Below are 19013 nucleotides of genomic sequence, written 5' to 3'. Positions count from 1 at the left end.
CCCACCCGGAGGCGGAGCCTGACCTACCCTGGCCCACCCGAGACAGGGTTCACTGCAGTTTTGCTCACACCTCATAGACTTCCAAGAAAGGACTTCCGGGATGACTTTCAAAAGTGGCGTGAACACTGTAGGTGTGCTCCAACCGATGGGGAGTATTTCTGAAGGGGATTCATGACAAATCATCTTATTTTTGGTACCAGAATTCAAACTTAGGACCTTGTGCTTGCCAGGCAGGCCCCTGTGCTGCTGAGCTATATTCCCAGGCCAGCAAATCATTTTTTACTGTAATAAATTTTAAACTTAAACATTAAAAAAAAAAAAAAAGAAAGAAAGCACACCTGTAGGCCCGGGGACGTGGCTCAGTAGAATAAGCACTTCCCTGGCAAATGCAAGGACCTGAGTTCAATCTCCGATTCTGCAAAAAAAAGAAAAAGAAAAAGAAAGCATACCTATAATCCCAGCACTCTGGGAAGCTGAGGCAGGACAAGTTGAAGTGCAATCTAGATAACCTGGTGACTCATGGAGACCTTGTCTCAAAATAAAAAATGAAAGACAAGAGATGGAGCTCAGTGCAGTCCCTGGATTCAATCCCTAGTACAGCAAATCAATCAATCAATCAATCAGTCTAAACAATGGAGCCACACTGAGACAGACAGACATGGGGAAGTTTAAATGAAACAGTTCAGCCTGGGACACTTGTAAATGCCCAAGGGACACAGGTGTTATTCTGACTGCCCTCATTCAGCAATGAGGACAAAGACACTTTCTTCATAGTTACTTGATTTTTTTTAATTGTTATCTGCAAATAAGTGAAAAGTTCTTGTGTGAGTCCATCCAGTTTAGAACTGGGGAACATGCAGAGCCCCCCAGAGGGTTCAGGTCAGACTCAGCCTCAACCCAGGGGACATCAAAGACTTCCTGAGCAAATCTCAACTGCCTCTTGCCCTCTGCCTTCTCTCAAAGCACCACTTGTTAGCTCCTGAAGCACCAGGCCCTGAGCCTGGGGCCACCAGTAAACACTTGTTTAGGGACCTTCCAGTTCTGTAGAAATTCATCCTGGGCTTTGTAACCCAGCAAAGAAGGTAGGAATGACTTATTTCACAAGCTGTTGATCAGCCTGACTTAGGCTCCTGCCCTCAGCAATGTCAGAACTAAGGATCACAATGTTTTCTGAAAAAATATCCAGTACTTTTTTTTTTTTTTAAGATAGGGTCTCACTATATGGTTCAAGCTGGCCTCCAACTCATGGCAATCCTGCCTCAGCCTCCCAAGTGCTGTGATCCCAGGATTGCAGGATTCACTATCACACCCAGCTTCCAAATTTCAAAATATTGGCTTAGCTTTTTCTTTAAGCACATTGAGTAAAACAAAACATAACCACAGGCCAGCTTCACCTTCTGGGCCAGGCTTCCATGAGGTTTCGATGTGCTTCTCCCACCCCACACCTCAGTGGTTACCTTCACTTCCAGTGGGTGTGGACGAGAGTGGAGTGACGGTTTTTAATTGGAGTGACGGTTGTTTAGGATGCACACTGCCCACGAGCAGCACACCTAAGAAGTGGTCTCCGGCCCTGAGCCTTGTATAGTATTAACAGTTTCAGTAGTTCTCCAGCAGAGGACAGTAGCACATCATGCTCAAACAGAGGTGGCACATCAGAAATGTCAGCAGTTGGAAATCGAGTGTCTTGAGGATGGAATGGGTGCCCTTTCGAAGTCTGCACAGAGGTGTGGAAGAGGCAGAAGATATCTGGGCCTCAGGCTCACAGCCCTGGGAGGCCACGACAGAGGCCATCAGCTCTCACTCTGTCACCCAACATCTGGACTGGAGCCTATAATGTACCCTGCTCTAATCGCACTTCCTTGACCTCTGGCCTGAACCCAAGAGCATGGGCTCCTCTGCTTCCATCACCCGTGTGACCCAGGACCATCACAGTGCCATTAGCAGTGGGGTTTTGATTCCATCCATGCCATGGGCTTTGGCACCTGTTATGCTTCCATCTAGGGCCACATCGGAGCAAAAATAGCAGCTCCCTACGTGAGGGTGGGGATTCAGTTAACCAAACAGAGGCCCCCTCAGGTGTCACTTCAGACGCCAAGACTGTCATACAAACCACCAACCAAAACCAGACACCACCGTGCAGAGCCAGCCTGGCCCCGACTTTTTCATTGGCTCTACTCTGCAGCATGTACTCTGCTGTCAGCAATCTCTGCCTTCCCACCACACCTGTGTGTCCTGCTCAGTTCTTTGTCCTGGAGGCCAAGAGCCTAGACGTGGGGTGAGACTGCGGCTCCTCTGTCTGGTGACAGCGTCTTGAGGAACAATAGCAGCCACGAGGGAGGATGGCACTTAAGGGAACAGCCTCGCCCTTTCTCAGAAGGCTCCACAAAGGAAGCTCAGCTCCCAAGGCAGGGCAATCCTAGAAGTACGACTTGGTGTGTCACTAGGAGGGGTCCAAAGATGTCCCCAAGAGAGATGGGGTCGCAGCTCTCACCACCCATGGGATAGGGTGCATGCAGGTCATTGACTTCCATCGTGGAATGAGAATTTTCAAGATGTCTCAGTGAGAGACGTAAAGAGACTTATTAGGTATAATTTTTTTTTATTGAGAAATAAATATGAATGAGACAGTTTCACAGCTGATTAATAGAATAGTTTTGATAGTCAATATACTGTACATTGTTATCTTCTTAGTGGTTATCCATAGTACAAGAAGCAGACAGGATATTCTGTCCAAACACTATTAGTACACCTCTTTCTTCTCATTGAGTTAAGCGAAAGTAGCTGTAAATTTATCCTAACTATTTTGTATATATAAATACAAAATGATCTTTCCTTTGTATCTTTTTTTAATTTTTATTTTTTTTGTCCTGTCAGAGGTGAATATTCTATTAGCATCTAAATACTATAGGTGTTTGAATTCAACTAAACATCCAATACTGTCTAGCAGTCTATAATATTAGTGGGTTATCCTCAGTTATTGACTTGAGTCTTTTACAGCTCATCATATTAATATGGATTTACTTTATATACCTCGTTTTTATACTTTTCTGCTGGATGGTTAAGACCAAGATATAGCAAGACCTATATACCAAGGAATGTAACTTTTGTATCTGATAAGGTCAGCCAAGTACTCTAAGGATTTATCCTGTAGCGCAGTACCACCCTTTGTACATCCTTCTGTCAGTTGTCTGACATGAGGATGAGTCACGGTATTAGGCATAATTTTAAAAATCCAGACATGGAGAGGATAGAGTGTGACCAGCAAGAAAGAGGCTGTCATGGTTTGGGGTTTTTGCAAGGGAATAATACAATATGGACACATTTTATAAGATTAATTTGTAATGATTCATTCAAAGAATCATATGTAAGAGTGCAGGAAATCTGTCCATACACTGAAGGCCAGAGTCCAGCTGAGGGTCTGGATCCCACAGTAGTGTCCTGCATGCGTCCAGGTGAACACCTAGAACTCGTAACAATGCCTCTCACAAGTCCAGCTAGAGGGCAGGAGCCAATGACAAGTCTCACGCAGGCCCACTTCACGCATCTGCGCTGGGAAGGCCCAAGGGTTAGGGGTGGAAGCTAGAAAGTCTGCCAGCAGAATGAAGGATCTGCGCTGGCAGGCTGAGGGATCTGTGCTGGAGCCAGGAAGCAATGCTCAAGGTAAGAACCGAGCTCCACTGAAAAGTACCGCAGCCATCCTCAGCAACAATGAGGTCCTCAGCTCCTCCAGCTGAATTCCCCTCAGGAAAGCTAATGTGACATCCTTCTCCATGAGCCTGAGCGATGCACCATCTTCCCCTGCAGATGCAGGAAGCTATGTTCAGGATGAGGACCAGAGCTCCTCCAAAATTAAACCATAGCCATCCTCAGCAACAACAAAGGTCTCGAGCTCCTCCTCTAACAGCCAATCTCATCAGGAAAGTCAGCATGACAAGGTCCTCCAGCAGAACAGCCCAAGAGAATGAGGAGTTTCCAACAGCTTCTCCAAACAGCTCCCCTAAGAACTTGTCAACAGCTACTTTAGTTCTACCTCTTATGCTGCTGGCAACAATCCTCAGGTGGGACTCCCACACCCAGCACCACAATAGTGCAATTCAGCTGGGTATAACAAGTTGACCACGGTAACATTCCACTGCAGAGGCCCATTGTGGTCAAAGACTGAGGGTCTCACTGAGGCCTTCGGAGGCCTGCAAGAAGAGCAATCCCCTTCTGGGCCTGCATTAGAATGCAGATTCTCTGTTTAAAGCTGAGATCAGCTGTCAGCTCAATCTTGAGGCCACTCACAGGTGAGAAGCACTGGCCCCAGAGGCCCTACTGCAGGCTCACTGTGTCTCTATGAACCTTTTGGAATGAGTTTCCCAGGAAGGAAAAAGACTTAATGTTTGTGTCCTTGACTTGTAGTCTTTCTTAAAAGTACAGTATTGTAAATTAGGATTTTCCAGGCTGGTGAGATGGCTCAGTGGTCTAAAGCACCTACCTAGAACAAGCTAAGCAAAGCACGGAGACCACAGTTCAATCCCTCAGCACCACATGCCAGCCCGCCCCGCACCCTGGTTGGCTGAGCTGGCCACACACACACACACACACACACACACACACACACACACATAAATAAATAAAATTTTTTTTAAAAAAATAGGATTTTCCTAGTCTTCTTTTCCCTATTTTTTCTGTCCTATCTCAGGTACACCTCCACTTGGGAAACTGTTTGGCATCCTTCATCATGAATATATGTGACTAGGGCCAGGGATATGGCTCAGTGGAATAAGCGCTTCCCTGGCAAGTGCAAGGGCCTGAGTTCAATCCCCAGTTCCACCAAAAAACAAAAACAAAAAAATGAATATATGTGACCAAGGCTGTATACCCAGACTTCTGGTAGACCAAGGCAAGTGTATCCCAAGGTCAAGCCCAACCTGAGCAATTCAGTGACTCAATAAGACCCTGTCTACAAACAAAGAAGGGCTCAGTGTGGATGTCCTGGGTTCCATCCCCAGTACCCTAAGGGGGGAAAAAAATACCCATGACAAGCATCTCCCCCTGTAGTACCCAGCAGCCTTCCTCCATTGTGAACCCCAAAACATGCCACAGACTGTTGGCAGGCATGCTGCTCTCCGCGCTCCACACGGGAAGATCCTGGATGCCCTTCAGGACAAGCAAGAATGAGAGATGTCACAGTCACAGTGTGTACCGTTCGACTGGGCAGATGGACGTACTGACCCAAATGGGACAAATCCCATGAAATTTGTGGTAAGCAGACCCAAAGAAGAACACAAAAGGTGATTTTATGTCTATAAAATGTAAACAGCCAGCAAGGCTAATCTTGAAGTGAGAGGTTGGGCTGCGGTTTTCCTTAGGGGTGAATGGGAGCAGACTCAGCTACTAGGAAGGTTCAGATTTTTTTTTTCCAGTACTAGGGAGTGAACCCAAGACCTTTGCACTTAGTTCATCCCTGCCTTTCTATCTTTTATTTCGAAACAGAGTCTTGCTGAGTTGCTAAATTGCCCAGACCGAGCTTGAACTTGGCAACCGTCCTGCCTCAGCCTTCCAGAGTGCTAGGATAAGAGGCTTGCACCACCACACCCAGCTGTAATTCTTGATCCCGAAGGAGGCCACATGGTTAACTGCCCTTGGAAAAGCCCACCCAGGGGCGCACATGGGTATTGTGAATTTTTCTGCATATACACTGTGCTCCAGAAAACACATGTCTCAAAGGCAGAGTGACCTGTGCAGTAAGGGAAGGGGAGAGAAAAGCACCGCATCGCCGCTCCTAGGTGCGAGGCTCCAGAGCTGCGTGCTGCCTTCCACATCCTCTGCTTTCTTACGGAGGACACCGACTTCCCACATTGGTGTAGTCTGCCGACAACTCCGGAATTCTGATCAGCGATGCCTCGTCCAGGCTGTCGATACCATGGGTCCAGCATTTGCAATCTGGCAGCACTGTTGGCCATTTTTTTTTTTTTTTTTTTTTTTTGGCAGAACCAGGGATTGAACTCAGTCCCTTGAGTTTTCCAGGCAAGCACTTATTCTACTGAGCTATCTCCCCGACCCCAACTGTTGGCCTCTTGTTTTTCCTAGGAAATGAAAAGGTTCCGAGTTACCAGCACTGCTGTGCAGTGGATCACCATGTAGGAGCTGGGCAGGGGCGATTTACCACACCAACAAGAGGAACAGCCACCTCCAGGGCCCCAGAAGGGAGGGGTTCAGGAAAGGGTGGGGAGGCTGGGAAGGCCTTGAGGTCTGTCTTAGCGCACACATCCTGCGCATCCCAGGAGGACAACACTGCAGATGCTGTCCAGCTCCCTGAAGATCCTGCCCTTCCCTTCCTCTGCATGGCCACACCCAAGAGTCACTGCAGGGGCACTAGCAATTCCAAAGGAGCCGAGGACCACGCGTGGTACGTGGACATCCACCCTGGCCTGAGTTTGCTACCCCTGAGGTCCTGCTGGCCCCTGCAGGCCCTGGCCACTCCTTAATTACAGAGAGGACTCTTGTCTTGTTTTAGTACACATTTGCAATACATAATGATTACGTTCTTTCTTTGTGCAGAGTTGGCACATGCACAATACACATCGTAATTTTCTTTTTCATTCTCTTCCCCTTCCCTCCGCCTCCCTCATCTCCTGGTTCCCTTCCCATTTAACTTTTTTTTGAGGAACCGGGGATTGAATTCATGCCCTTGCGCTTGCCAGGCAAGCGCCTATTCTACTGAGCTATCTCCCCGGCCCCTCCCCTCCCATTTAAGAAAGATTTCTCTACATCCTGTTATATATCCTTCATTCTGTTTCTTATTTATAATTTGGGTGTTTCATGTTAAAAGAAAACATGCACTATTTAAGTTTGAATTTCACTTTCCATTATGGTCTCAAGGTGCATCTATATTCCTACAAATCACTCTCAGGTTTCTCTCTCTTTATGGCAAAGTGGTTCACCATTGTGTATAAATACTGCATTTGCTTTATCCATTTATCCTGGGGTGGACATATGGGCTATTTCCCAGATAGCACTATTACGGATTGTGCTATTATAAACATGGGTGTGTTTGTGACACTGAAATATGATGTCTTCAGTGATTTTGAGAAGATACCTGGGTGGAATGGAATTTCCAGTTTTCTGAGGCACTTCCTCACTGACTGTCACACTGGTTATACTAGTTCACACGCCCACCAATAATGGAGAAGCTACCTTTTTTCTCATGTCTTCTCTAGCATCTGTTACTATTTGATTATTTTAGTGACAGTCATTCTTTCTGGGGTACAATTCTCTCTCTCTCTCTCTCTCTCTCTCTCTCTCTCTCTCTCTGGCAGTACTGGGGATTGAACTCAGGACCTTGCGCTTGCCAGGCAAGTGCTTATTCTACTGAGCTATCTCCCCGGGGCCCCTAATGCTATCTCAGTGTTCTTTTAATCAGTGTATCTCTAATGGCCAACAATGTTGAACTTTTTTTCATTCGTTTATTGGTGTTTTGTACTTCTTCTGAGATGCATCTATTCATTTCACTTGTCTCTTTTTGATTGGGTCTTTCATTTTGGGATTTTTAAAGAGTTCTTTATAGAGTCTAAATATCAATCCTTTAAAGAGCATCTAGCAAAAAAAAAAAATTCCCATTCTGTAGTTTGTCTTTTCCTGCTGGTTGTTTCCTTTGCTATGCAGCTTTTATAATTTGAAATAATCCCATTCATTGATTATTGATGTTTATTCTTGTATAACTGGGGTTCTGTTCAGAATGTCCTTGCTTATGCCTATGTATTAAGTGTTTTACCTATTTTATCTTCCAGCAGATTGTTTCTGTTTTAACATTTAGATCTTTGGGCCATTTTGATTTTGGTTTCACGCATGGTGAGAGATGTGGGTCTAGGATCATCTGTATGTGGAAAGCCAGTTTTCCCAGCACCATTTATTCAAGAGGCTGTTGTTCCACCAATGTATGTTTTGGGCCCCTTTGTCAAAGATCAGATGGCGGCTAAGTGTGCCTGAAGCTGATTCTACAACGTGTATTCTGTCCCATTGATCCAAGAATCTGTTTTCCTATTTTACCATGCTGTTCTCACTATAGCCTTGTAGTATAACTTGAAGTCCAGGATTGGAATGTCTCCTGCTTTGCTCTTGTTACCCAATATTGTACAGGACTTTCATACTTTCCTGTAAAAGAAGTGCTTTATACCTTCTCTTTGTCACATCTTGACAAGAGTTACTACTCTTATACTTTGGTTTTAAGTATAGCTCTGAGATTCTGTGATAGTTGACTTACTACCAAAGTTGACTTCCAAGTGACAAATGAGCAGGTGGTGGGCAGGACGTGGACACAGTGGACAGAAGGAAGATTCTCATCCTAGGCAGGTGGGATGAGGTGGCTTGTGATTACACCATGCTGCTCAGAACAGCACAATTTGAAATTTGTGAACTGTTTATTCCTGGAATTTTCCACTTAAACACAACTGAAAGAAATCAAACACAGAAATCATGTACGTTATAATCCAAATTTTATGAAATAGCGCCACCATAAGCAAACCCATAGGACAGAAGGCAGGCATGTGATTTCCTAGGGCAGGGGAGGAGCATGAGGGGAGGGATTTCAGGCTGGGGAACAAAGAGGTTCTGAAGCCGGCTAGCAGGAGGTGCGTGACACTGGGGCTTCTCACTGTGCTCACCTGTACACTTCATAGTGGGGAAACAATAACTTTTATTTCACATGCATTTTCCCACATACAATAAAAGGACACACCGAGCTACTATGTGACGTGGGAATTTAGTGCCTAAGTTCATGCCCAGGGGAACTAAGGCTGTGGCTGCACACAGTGGTCCCCAGGTGGCAATCAAAGCCTATGTCATTACAGCAGGAAGCAGAGACAACCCCAGCTTCCCTCAGCTCGGGAATGGATGTATCTGTTTCCTACAGTGCTGGAGCAATCTCTGGAGGACAACGTACATGTATGGTTTCACGGCTCGGGAGCCTGCAGCCCGGCTCCACCTGGCTGCTGGTGCTGGCTTGGGGTCCTTAATCTTTGTGACTCGTAGATGCCTGACTCCCTGCCCTGCCCCCCCACCATATAGCAGTCATTTTTTCGCAGTGTGTCTTACAGGGATGGATGTCTTACTGGATTGGGGGGTCCCCCTACTCTAGTAAGAACTTATCTTAATGAAGGATATCTAATTACATGCCTAGATAAGGTCACATTATGAGTACTGTAGTTAAAACCTCCATGTGTTTTCTGGGGGACATAATTCACTCGTAGCAGTGCACATACAAGTTGTGGTATATCCATTCCATGGAAAACTATTCAGCCCTAAAGAGAGTGTAATTCTGACACCCCTATAATACAATGCATATGAAACTTGAAGACAATGATGCTTCAATGAAAGAAGCATGATACAAAAAGCCACAACTATTGGGTTCCATTTATATAAAATATCCATGAAGACAAAAAGTACTTTATAAGGCCTGGAGGGAAGGGAAGAGTGGGCAGTTAACTGTTAACAGGTACAGAGCTTTTCTTGTAGAGGAACTGAAAATGTTCCTGAAATTAAATAGGATACTATCACAACATTGTGAATATACTAAAAACTACTGACTTGCACACGTTAAAGGAATTTAGGGTGTGTATGTTAGTTATTCTCCTCATGACTGAGGCAAGATACCTATGCCCACAAATTAAAAGAGGAAAAGTTTATCTCAGCTCACAGTTTGTAGAGGTTTCAGTCCATTGTCAGCTGGTTCCAAGGCAGGGCAGCAGGGCAGAGGGGCATCACAGAGGAGAAGCACCCCATCACAGAGGGGTGCTTTACTTCACCCCTCAGAACAGCTAAAGCAAAAGTAATGACAGCATCCAGTGCCAGAGGCCAGGCTGCCCTTCCCTTTTATCCCATGCAGGCTCCAGGCCTACTGATTGGAGCCTCCAGCACCCAGGGTGGGGCTTCCATTATTCACATCCAGAATCATGCTAAGCCAATTTAACACCACACACCCTTAATCCCAGTACCACACATCCTGGATCCAATCACCTCCAAAAAACCCCACCTGTTAGTGCATGAAGCTTTGGGGGGACGTCTAGATACAAGCCATAATACCGTGTAAATTATATCTCAAAAATTTTTAAGACCCTTTTTAAAGGAGGAAAAGACAAGTGACACTGGCAGAAAATATGTGCAAACCGCATTCACCAAAGGATCTGAATCTAGAACTCTGGGAGGCTGAGGCAAGAGGGTGGCAAGGTCAAGCCACACCTAGGATTTAGTGATTTAGCAAGAAGACCCTGTCCCAAAGTAACTTTTTTTTTAAGTTGGGCTATGAATGTTCTGCTACATTCTCAGTACTATACAAACAAAGACATAAGGATGAAAAGATGTCCACTGTCATCCACTGTTGGAAATATGCTAATTAAACTAGACAAAGGCTTTACTTCACCCCTCAGAACAGCTAAAGCAAAAGTAATGATAGCATCCAGCGCTGGCAATGATGCCAGCAAACTAGATTCTGCATGCGGAGCTGGTGGGAACAGAAACCGGAACAGCAACGTGGAAAAGTTTGACAAACTCTTACAATTTAACATCATGTGAGATAGCTCAGTAAAATAAGCACTTGCCTGGCAAGAGCAGGGCCCTGAGCTCAATCCCTGGTACCGCAAAAAAATAAATAAAATTTAAAAATAAAAATAAAATAAAACCATGTGCACTCACCATATGACCCAGGGAATATTATCTTGGGAATTTACTCTACAGAAAGGAAAAATCACATTCACAACAAAAACCCAAAGTTCCCAGAAACTTTATCCATAATAGTCAAAAACTGGGAAGAACCCAACCCGCTCCAACAGAAGTGTAACGTCACACCACAGATGCTGCTTAGCCACGCAAGGGACAACACACGGATAGAGGATCTCTCTTCAGATTTCAAGAGAATGATGCTTGGGGCAAAGAAGTCAATCTCAAAAGGCTATGTATGACTTATGTACAGAATGTTCTTTTTTGTTTGTTTGTTTCTTGCTATATAGTTCAGGCCAGCCTCAAACTCACAGCAATCCTCGGGCCTCAGCCTTCCTAGTGCTGGGATTACATGTATGAACCACCCTGCCCAGTCAAAAACATTCTTTTCTAAAAAATAGATTTTATTAGTACATTTTAGATACACATAATGATCCCATTCATCATAGAGAATTTGTACCTGTACATGAAAATAACATGGGTTTTTTTTTCCCCCATTCCCTTACCCTCCTTCCCATCCCACCTCCCCTCCCCTCCCCATTCACAAAGTTTGTTTCCCTGTTTTCCTTCTTTGGAACATTCTTTAAATGATAGAATTATAGATTAATAGTGTTTACCAGGGACAGGGTTGGGTGGATATAGAAGGTTGTGATGGTTGTTACATAAGTCTCCACAGACAGTGAAGTAATCCACACACACACACACACACACACACACACACACACACACATCCCTCTACATCTAACTAGTGAAGTCGGAATAAACTCTGTGGACTGTACCAATGTCAAGTTCCTGATGGTGATGTTGTGCTACAGGCCGGGTGTCCCTTGTCTGGGGAATCCTTGGGAACCCATGTTTCAAATTTCAGATTTTTTTTTTCCTGACTTTTGAAGATTTCCACATACATATTGAGATTTCTTGGAGGACAGGTTGCAAGTCTAAGCAGGAAAATCACTTCTGTCTCACGGACACCCTGTACCCATAGCCCGGGGGTCATTTCATACAGTAACTTTAGTGCACCTGCGTTTTGACTGTGACTACCACATGGGCTCGGGCGTGGGTCCCGCCTGCAGCGTCATCCACGCAAGCAGTTCAAGGTTTTGCAGCACTGTGTATCCAGGTTTTCACATTGGGGATGTTCAGCCTCTGCCGTTATATAACATGTCTCTACTGGGGACACACATTAAGGGACCTCTTGAACTTTTTTTTAAACTTTCTATAAATAGAATGTGTTCAAAATAAAGTTAAGTCAATGATGTGTCTACAAACACATTGAGTAGCTGATACCATCAGGGAGCTTGGCCAAAGAACACTGCCCGTCGCGCACATCTGGGTGGCCACAAGCCTGTGCGACAGCAGTGACCCCAGGTGGGTCCTGGAGATCTGCGTCGTCGGAGAGAAGTCCGGAAGAGAGGTGTGCGCGACCTCGACGTAGCTGGTCTCGGCCTCACTGCGGGGAAGAGGGAGCCGGCTCCGCCCACGTGACGCCTCCACGTGGCAGAGCGAGGAAGCCGGTTGAGCCCCGGGGGTCACTCACCCTCGCAGAGGCAGTCCGGGATCGACCCGAACTACAGGGAATGGCTAAGGTTTAAAAAACGTATTACGGCACAGACACATTGGCACGGGTCCTCTCAAACTCCTCCCCCTCCCTCTGAATACACTCATCCCATTGTGCGCGCCAACTTCTGGAGCAATCCGGACAGCCCTTCTTCACGAGTGTCTTTGCAAAGAGTAATTGAAAGAAAAAAAAAAAAAAAATGTATGCATTGTCAGCGCCACCTAGAGGTAAAGCCAGGCTCCCTAGAGGAACAAGAAGGGCTGCGGAGGGTGTCGCAACGGCGGTTCTGCCTGACCTAAGGCGGCCCCAGCGCCTCTCCCGACACCTGGAATGTAAACAGTTCCAGTATCCAAAGCCGGCCACGCCCTTTCCTGGAAGCTAAACTGCCGGTCGGAGCAGGGAGGGAGAAGGAGCAGGCCTGGCAGTTTTCCTTCTCAAGGTCACGCTTTGGAGATTGTGTTTGCCCATGGCTTGCCTTGTTCCCAGAAGAAACTTCCCCTGTCCGTGCGGCTACTGGACCTAGAGGGACGCCTAAGCTTCCCCACCTTGTGGACCTGAAGCCTCTCCAAGTAAATAAATACGCAAAAGTTGTTCACGTACCTGACCAAAGCAGCGCGAGAGAATGAAGAATTGTTCTTTTGCCTCTGAAGATCAGCGTGGGCTTCCTGGAAGAGGAGGCCTTTTGAGCACCTGATGAGAAAAGAAACAGATTTAGGCCAAAGGATTGTGAATGCCAGGATGAAGTTTTCTGTAGGAAACAGTGTTGCTGAAGATTTTGGGGGGAAGAGGAATAACAGGATTTTATCTCAGCAGTGAGGTAGAGATTAGATTGCCCCAGCAGGAAAGATTAAAGGTTAGGGGCCCAGTGAGAATTTTGCTGCAATAATTCAGATGAGCGGTGATAAGATGCTGCTTTCGAGTGCTAGGAAGCTGGAAAATTATAAGAAACTGCATTCCGGGAGCTAGACCTGGCAGGCCATTATGAGTAATTGGATGTTGCAGGTCAAGAAACTCAAGTGAATTTCTGCCTTGGTGAGTAGCGATGCTATTAATCGACGTAGCACGATGCAGTTGATTGCGGTCAGGTGGGGCTTGAGCCGTCTTTGAGAACCCGGGAGGAAATTAGCCGTGAGCTGTTAGAAATCTGAGTTCAGAACTCAGGAAGCAAATGTCACCAGTCATTAGCTTTGAGCAAGAGTTATGGATGATTTTGCTTGATAATCTTTAGGATCCTTAACTGGCCTGTGGGACTGCTGTGGCTACAATAAGGAATAAATTGAGTGAAGTGGTGCACACCTGTAATCCCAGCACTCTAGGAAACTGAGGTAGGAGAATTATAGGCTGGAGCCCAGGCTGGGCAACTTAGTGACCTAGCAAGACCCTCTCTCAATTAAAAAAAAAAAAAAAAACCGAATGGGCTATTTTTTATTAACTATAGCAGGAGACAGCTTTGGATGTGGAAAACTGGTTCAATCACAGATACCACCCAGCATGGGAACAGGACTGCAGAATTAGAGACCATTCCATTCAGCTCAGAACAACTGCTGAGTATTTCCTCTTTGTCAATCTCAGGGTTACTGAAGTGAACAGGGCCCAGCCTCAGCTACAGTCTCCAGCCTCAGAGATCCCCAACGAGGAGGGAAGTGCCAGCAGAGGAAGGAGGAGGAGATGTTCCCCCTTAGGGGGTTTCATTAGGACTTAGGGCACAACACATGGGCAGCAGCGCACCTGAGGAAGAAGGCTGTCTACCTGGATGAGGAGTCTGATTGACATCCAGAGCCTGAGATTCTGGCTTCTTTCAAATGCTTGTCTTTGTCTCAAGACATTGAAAGACAAAATCTCAGTCATCATACAAGCAACTCAAAGCATTATTTTTATACTAATCATTTGTCAGTCATGAAGCAGAAAGCAAAATGTAGGAGCAGGCGCTGAGATGGTTCAGTAGAATAAGCACTTGCCTGGCAAGCACAAGGGCCTGAGTTCAATCACCAGTTCTGGGGGGGAAAAATGTAGAAGCAGTTTTTTGGTTTGGGTTTTTTGGAGTTTTTTTGGAAACAGGTTGTCACTATGTCGTCCAGGCTAGTCTCTAACTTCTAGGCCTTAACCTCTCAAGTGACTAGGACTGTAGATGTGTGACTCCACACCAGTTTACAGGAGCATTTTTAAGACAAAGCCACAGGTGGAGCCTGAAGCCTTTTTCCTCTCCCTTGTCTTAGGATCCCAGGATCAAAGCCAGGCCTCCAGCATCAGCCTCTCCTTCCCTCTCCCCAGGCATTTGTCAAACTGTGTCCACCAACACCCCTTCCTTGACCTCCACCACCACCACCACCTGTACTTTTTTAATCTGTCCAATACAACCAATGGCTCCCTGCAGCCGAGAGCCCCCAGCTCTGCTTCCACCAGCCCAGGCCTCCTAGAGCCCCCATTTGTATGTGACACCCCATCTCCCACCCTCCATTCCCCTCCCCCACGCAAGTGTTGCCTGCTTTGAGGCTGCATATTACCCCTGATTTCCACGCTATCCCTATGGAAACACTAGGGCCTTCTCTGAGTCCAACAGGCGCTGCCTTTGGCTGAGCCAAGTTGGCTGCCAGGAAGAAAGGGGAACTGTCAGACAGATCTGTCAGCCCTAGACCCACAGAGCTGTGTTTCTGTCGCTAGGTCATGACGTGAGCTTCCTTCTCACCCTGCTCTGCCCAACAGTGACCTGGCTCCCTCTGTGTCACCCTCAGGCAAGGTCCAAACCTCTTTGTACATCTGTGCCCGGCTCCCAAAGGCAGCATTTCCTCATGATCACATGTAATTTGGGTTCCGTTTAATCACTGTTTGCTTTCTCTGTCTGGCTCCGTGTCCCAGCACTTGGCAGGCGCCCAAGCAGTACAGGAGCACTGGTTGGATGGTTCAATGAACACTCTTCCTCTGGCCAGCAAACCCAGCCTCCCTGAGAACTTCCTGGAGCTGGCCTGACTCCCACCTCTCATCTACCCAAGAGCTGGTGCTCAGGGTGGGAAGCCACAGGGACAGCAGGACACAGGCTGCCTCACGGCTGTCAGCGAAACTCCAGGAAAGTAAGGGAAGGAGCCACTGCGGCTGTTCTAGCCAATTCTCATCCTGCACTGCCACCTCCAGGGGACCAGGGCCTCGCCAAGGCAATGGGAGCTGCCACAAAGTTAGCCGGAAACATACTGATGCCCTCCTTCCTAATCTGAGTCAGAGCACAGTGGGGTAAGGAGAAATACTGGGACCAAATATTGGAAGCCCTCTCCTGGCCACTGTCCCAGGCCATTAGTTGGAGCAACCTGGGGCAAGGACAGAAGAAGCCTCCGGAAACACCTGACCCACGACCAAGTAGCAGCAAGCACCCATGGGGTGCAACACAGCTCCCAGGCAGGAGGCTGGGTGGAGCCCAAGTCTGCTTGCTGACAGATCCTGGGTGTCACTGACTGCAGCTGGTCTGGTGCAGGCATCCAGCTCTGAGGGTCAACATGTGGCCTCAGAAGCAGCTGCCCAGCAGCAGCAGCAGTTCAGCAGCTCTGGGAAGATGTTTGCTGCTGGAAACTTAAATGCCTCATCGGCCATGCTAGCATCCTTACGGCACCATGCCACACACTGGGATCCCGAACTGTGGGAGACTGAAGCAAGAGGACCCAAAGTTCAAGGCCAGCCTGGGAAATCTACACACTTCATGAGATGGTATCTTAGAATTTTTTAAAAATAGTTTTTAAAAAGTGCTGGGGATATAGCACAATGTGAAATCTCTGCGTTGAATCCTTAATACCAGGGGGAAAGAAAAAAAAAAGGAGTCAGGCACTATGGTGCATACCTGTAATCCTGACACTCCAGGAAGCTGAGGTAGGAGGGTCACAAAGCTCAGTGTAAAGGTTTAAAATCCTCAGTACTAAAAGAGAAAGGAACAAAGGAAAGAGAGAGAGAGAAAGAGAGAGAGAGAGAGACAGACAGAGAGAGAGACAGACAGAGAGACAGAGCCCCAGGCCCCATCTCAGGCCTGATGCCCAAGTCTGAAGCCATTGCCTGTGGAGCACCCTGCAGAGCTGTGACCACTGCTAGGATCCTGGGAAACTGATTTATTCCCTATGGGTAAAACCTGCATATTGAGTTTAAAAAAAAAAAAAAAAAAAAAAACCTCTCTAAGTTATCCTAATAGAAAGCGGAGTTTGTGGGCTTTGCTCTCTCTGTGTTAGACCATTTTACTAACTGTATTAAGTTTTAGCATTTTAAAAAATATTTATTAAATTTCTTTTCGCCTGAGAATGTACACAAAGAGGCAACAAACACTTGAAAAGATGCTCAACGGCATTGGTCACTCAGGAAATCCAAGGTAAAACCACAATGAGGTAACACCTCATCCCTCCTGGAGTGGAGGTCATTATAAAAATGGAAAATTAGCCAAAATGCCTGTAATCCCAGCACTTTGCAAGGCTGAGACAGGAGAATGCCCAACCTGGGCAACTTAGTGGCTTAGCAAGAGACTAACTCAAAATAAAAAAAAAAATAAATAGAACTGGGGATGTACCTCAGTGTGAAGATCCTGAATTCAAACCCTAGTACTGCAAGTAATAATAATAACAACAACAACAATGAAAATAACAAGTACAAGTGAGTTTGAGGAGAAACTGGAGCACCATGTGTGGTGGGTAGGAATGTATAACAGTACGGTCACTGTGGAAGCAGGTGAGGGTTCCTCAAAAAGCAGGATTGCCCTATGTTCCAGCATTTCCAGTATGAGACATAGAGCCAAAAGAACTGAAGTAAGGACTCAGGCACTTGTATTTCCAATGTTCATCAAAGCACTGGTCACCGAAACCAAAAAGCAGGAGCAGCCCAAGTGCCCCTCAATAGATGAGTAGGTAATAAACATGTTTTCTCTGTGCAGTGGAATATTATGCAGCCGTGGAGAGTGATAAAGTAGTGATACAAGCTACTTTATGGATGAGCCTTGAAAGAATTATGCCAAGTGAAAAAAGCCAAATACATGGGGTCAGGGAGATATCTCAGTGATCTAAGTGCCTCCCTGCCAAGTAAAAGATCCCGAGTTTGATCCCCAGTACCGCATGCCATATGGGCCCCAGAACCACATGTGATACTGCATGCCTATAATCCCAGCACTAGGGAAGCTGAGACAGGAAGATCACTAAAGTCTGAACTTCATAGTTCAGACTTGACCAAGACCCTGGCAAGTGTCTATATCAAAAAAAAAAAGAAAAAAAAATTCAGGTACAAAAGAACAAATATGTGATTCATATATAAAATATACAGCATAAATTAGTATCTCTCATTTTCTTTTGTTTTGGCAGAACTGGGGATTGAACTCAGGGCCTTGCACTTGCCAGAGAAGCACTTATTCTACTGAGCCATCTCCCTGGCCCTTCTCATTTTCTTAAATAGGCTCTAGGTGCACATACAACAAAATTCAAAGGAACAAAACGGTAGCCAGTGAGATGCCTTCCTCCCTCCCACCGCTGTCCCTCCCTCCCGGCTGCCTCTGCAGGACTACTGTCCTCAACTTCCTCAGCACCCTTAAAGGGTTACCTGTGCATGTGCATCACGTGAGTGTACCCTACTGTTTTCATAAATGTCCCTGAGCCAGGGAAGAGGATGTCCCCAGAACTTCTTCCCAGCAGAGCCTAATGCCCCAGCCAAGAGACCTCATCAGGCACAGGGACGGGGGTTTGATCCCCAGCATGGCCCACCAGCCCTGCCCCTGAGATGGTGACTGAGATGGTGACTGAGATTGGGCATGGTGGCATGCACCTGTAACCACAGAAGGATCACTGAGTCCGATCTGCGTAGTGAGACCCTGTAGACCCTGTACTAAATATATGAAATAAATAAATAGAGACCTCATCATCTGGCCTCAGTGTCTTTGCCAAGTCTCTGAAGCTCAGGATTTTGCCTCCCTCTTATAGACCAAGACCCTGGCACTAAGACCCTTGAAGAGTCCATGAGTTTTGGGGGTCGTAACCCTGCTTCCTCAGACATTTTTCCAGCCTGCTGAAAACTGTGCCAGGGTCCTTCCAACCCAGCTACAGGCCTTGGCTTCATCAGGGGAATTTCTTAGGCCCTATGGATCTTAAAGAGGGAAAACATCACTCGGGACGATTTTACAGAACCAGTGTTTCCATTTTAGCTTGTATGATAAAAGAAAATTTGCCTTCCATGATAGGTTCCACAGAACAGTTCTTTGCATATAGAAATTCTGCTGCTTTTTAGAACATCATCCTCTCCCCGACATCCCATGGACTCCTCTCACCCACCACATAGTAGTCTCCAGCTGATTACCATGTTTCCCACTGCAGCTGCGGCACACACAGAAAGTCTTCTGGTCAGCTCTGTATTCCAGCATCTGCAGGAATTCACATGTTTGGGTTCTCTTCCCAGTCGGTTTTAAAATAGAGAAGTTTTCAGAAGCCGAGTTTGGGTGTCATTAAAATGACAAATCACTAAAAAGCTTTCTTATTTATTGCTTGGTTTTCATGTGTGAACTTATCTTGTCCCAGCCAGAAGTTAGTGGCTGAAAAGTGACCTCTGAGTCTCCCTGCTTTGAACCACACTCACGCTAGCATCCTCAGGTGTTGGGATTCCAGGCCTGCATCCTCGCAGTTTCACCTATCAAACTTTGCCTCCTCCTGCAAGATTTTCACCATCAGCTGGATATAGTGGTACACATCTGCAGTCCCAGCACTCTGGGAGGCTGGGGCAGGAGGACCACAAGTTTGAGCCCAGCTTAGGAAACTTA

The 19013-nt window shown here is 46.4% G+C and overlaps 1 long non-coding RNA gene across 1 annotated transcript; it reads right to left on the bottom strand.

The window, feature by feature from the left end:
* Positions 1–11224: 11224 nt before the first annotated feature.
* Positions 11225–18654, bottom strand: LOC111816358. The gene is made up of 3 exons (XR_002820772.1): positions 18532–18654; positions 12857–12946; positions 11225–12279 (listed from the first exon to the last, which is right to left on the bottom strand). It is a non-coding gene; the product is annotated as an uncharacterized LOC111816358 (long non-coding RNA).
* Between the last annotated feature and the right edge of the window lie 359 nt (positions 18655–19013).

This window comes from Octodon degus, unplaced genomic scaffold, assembly GCF_000260255.1.
Source record: "Octodon degus isolate 3935 unplaced genomic scaffold, OctDeg1.0 scaffold00031, whole genome shotgun sequence".
NCBI classification, from domain to species: Eukaryota; Metazoa; Chordata; class Mammalia; order Rodentia; family Octodontidae; genus Octodon; species Octodon degus.
The sequence above is the reverse complement of the archived record's forward strand: the minus strand, read 5'-3'. Positions and strand labels throughout refer to the sequence as shown.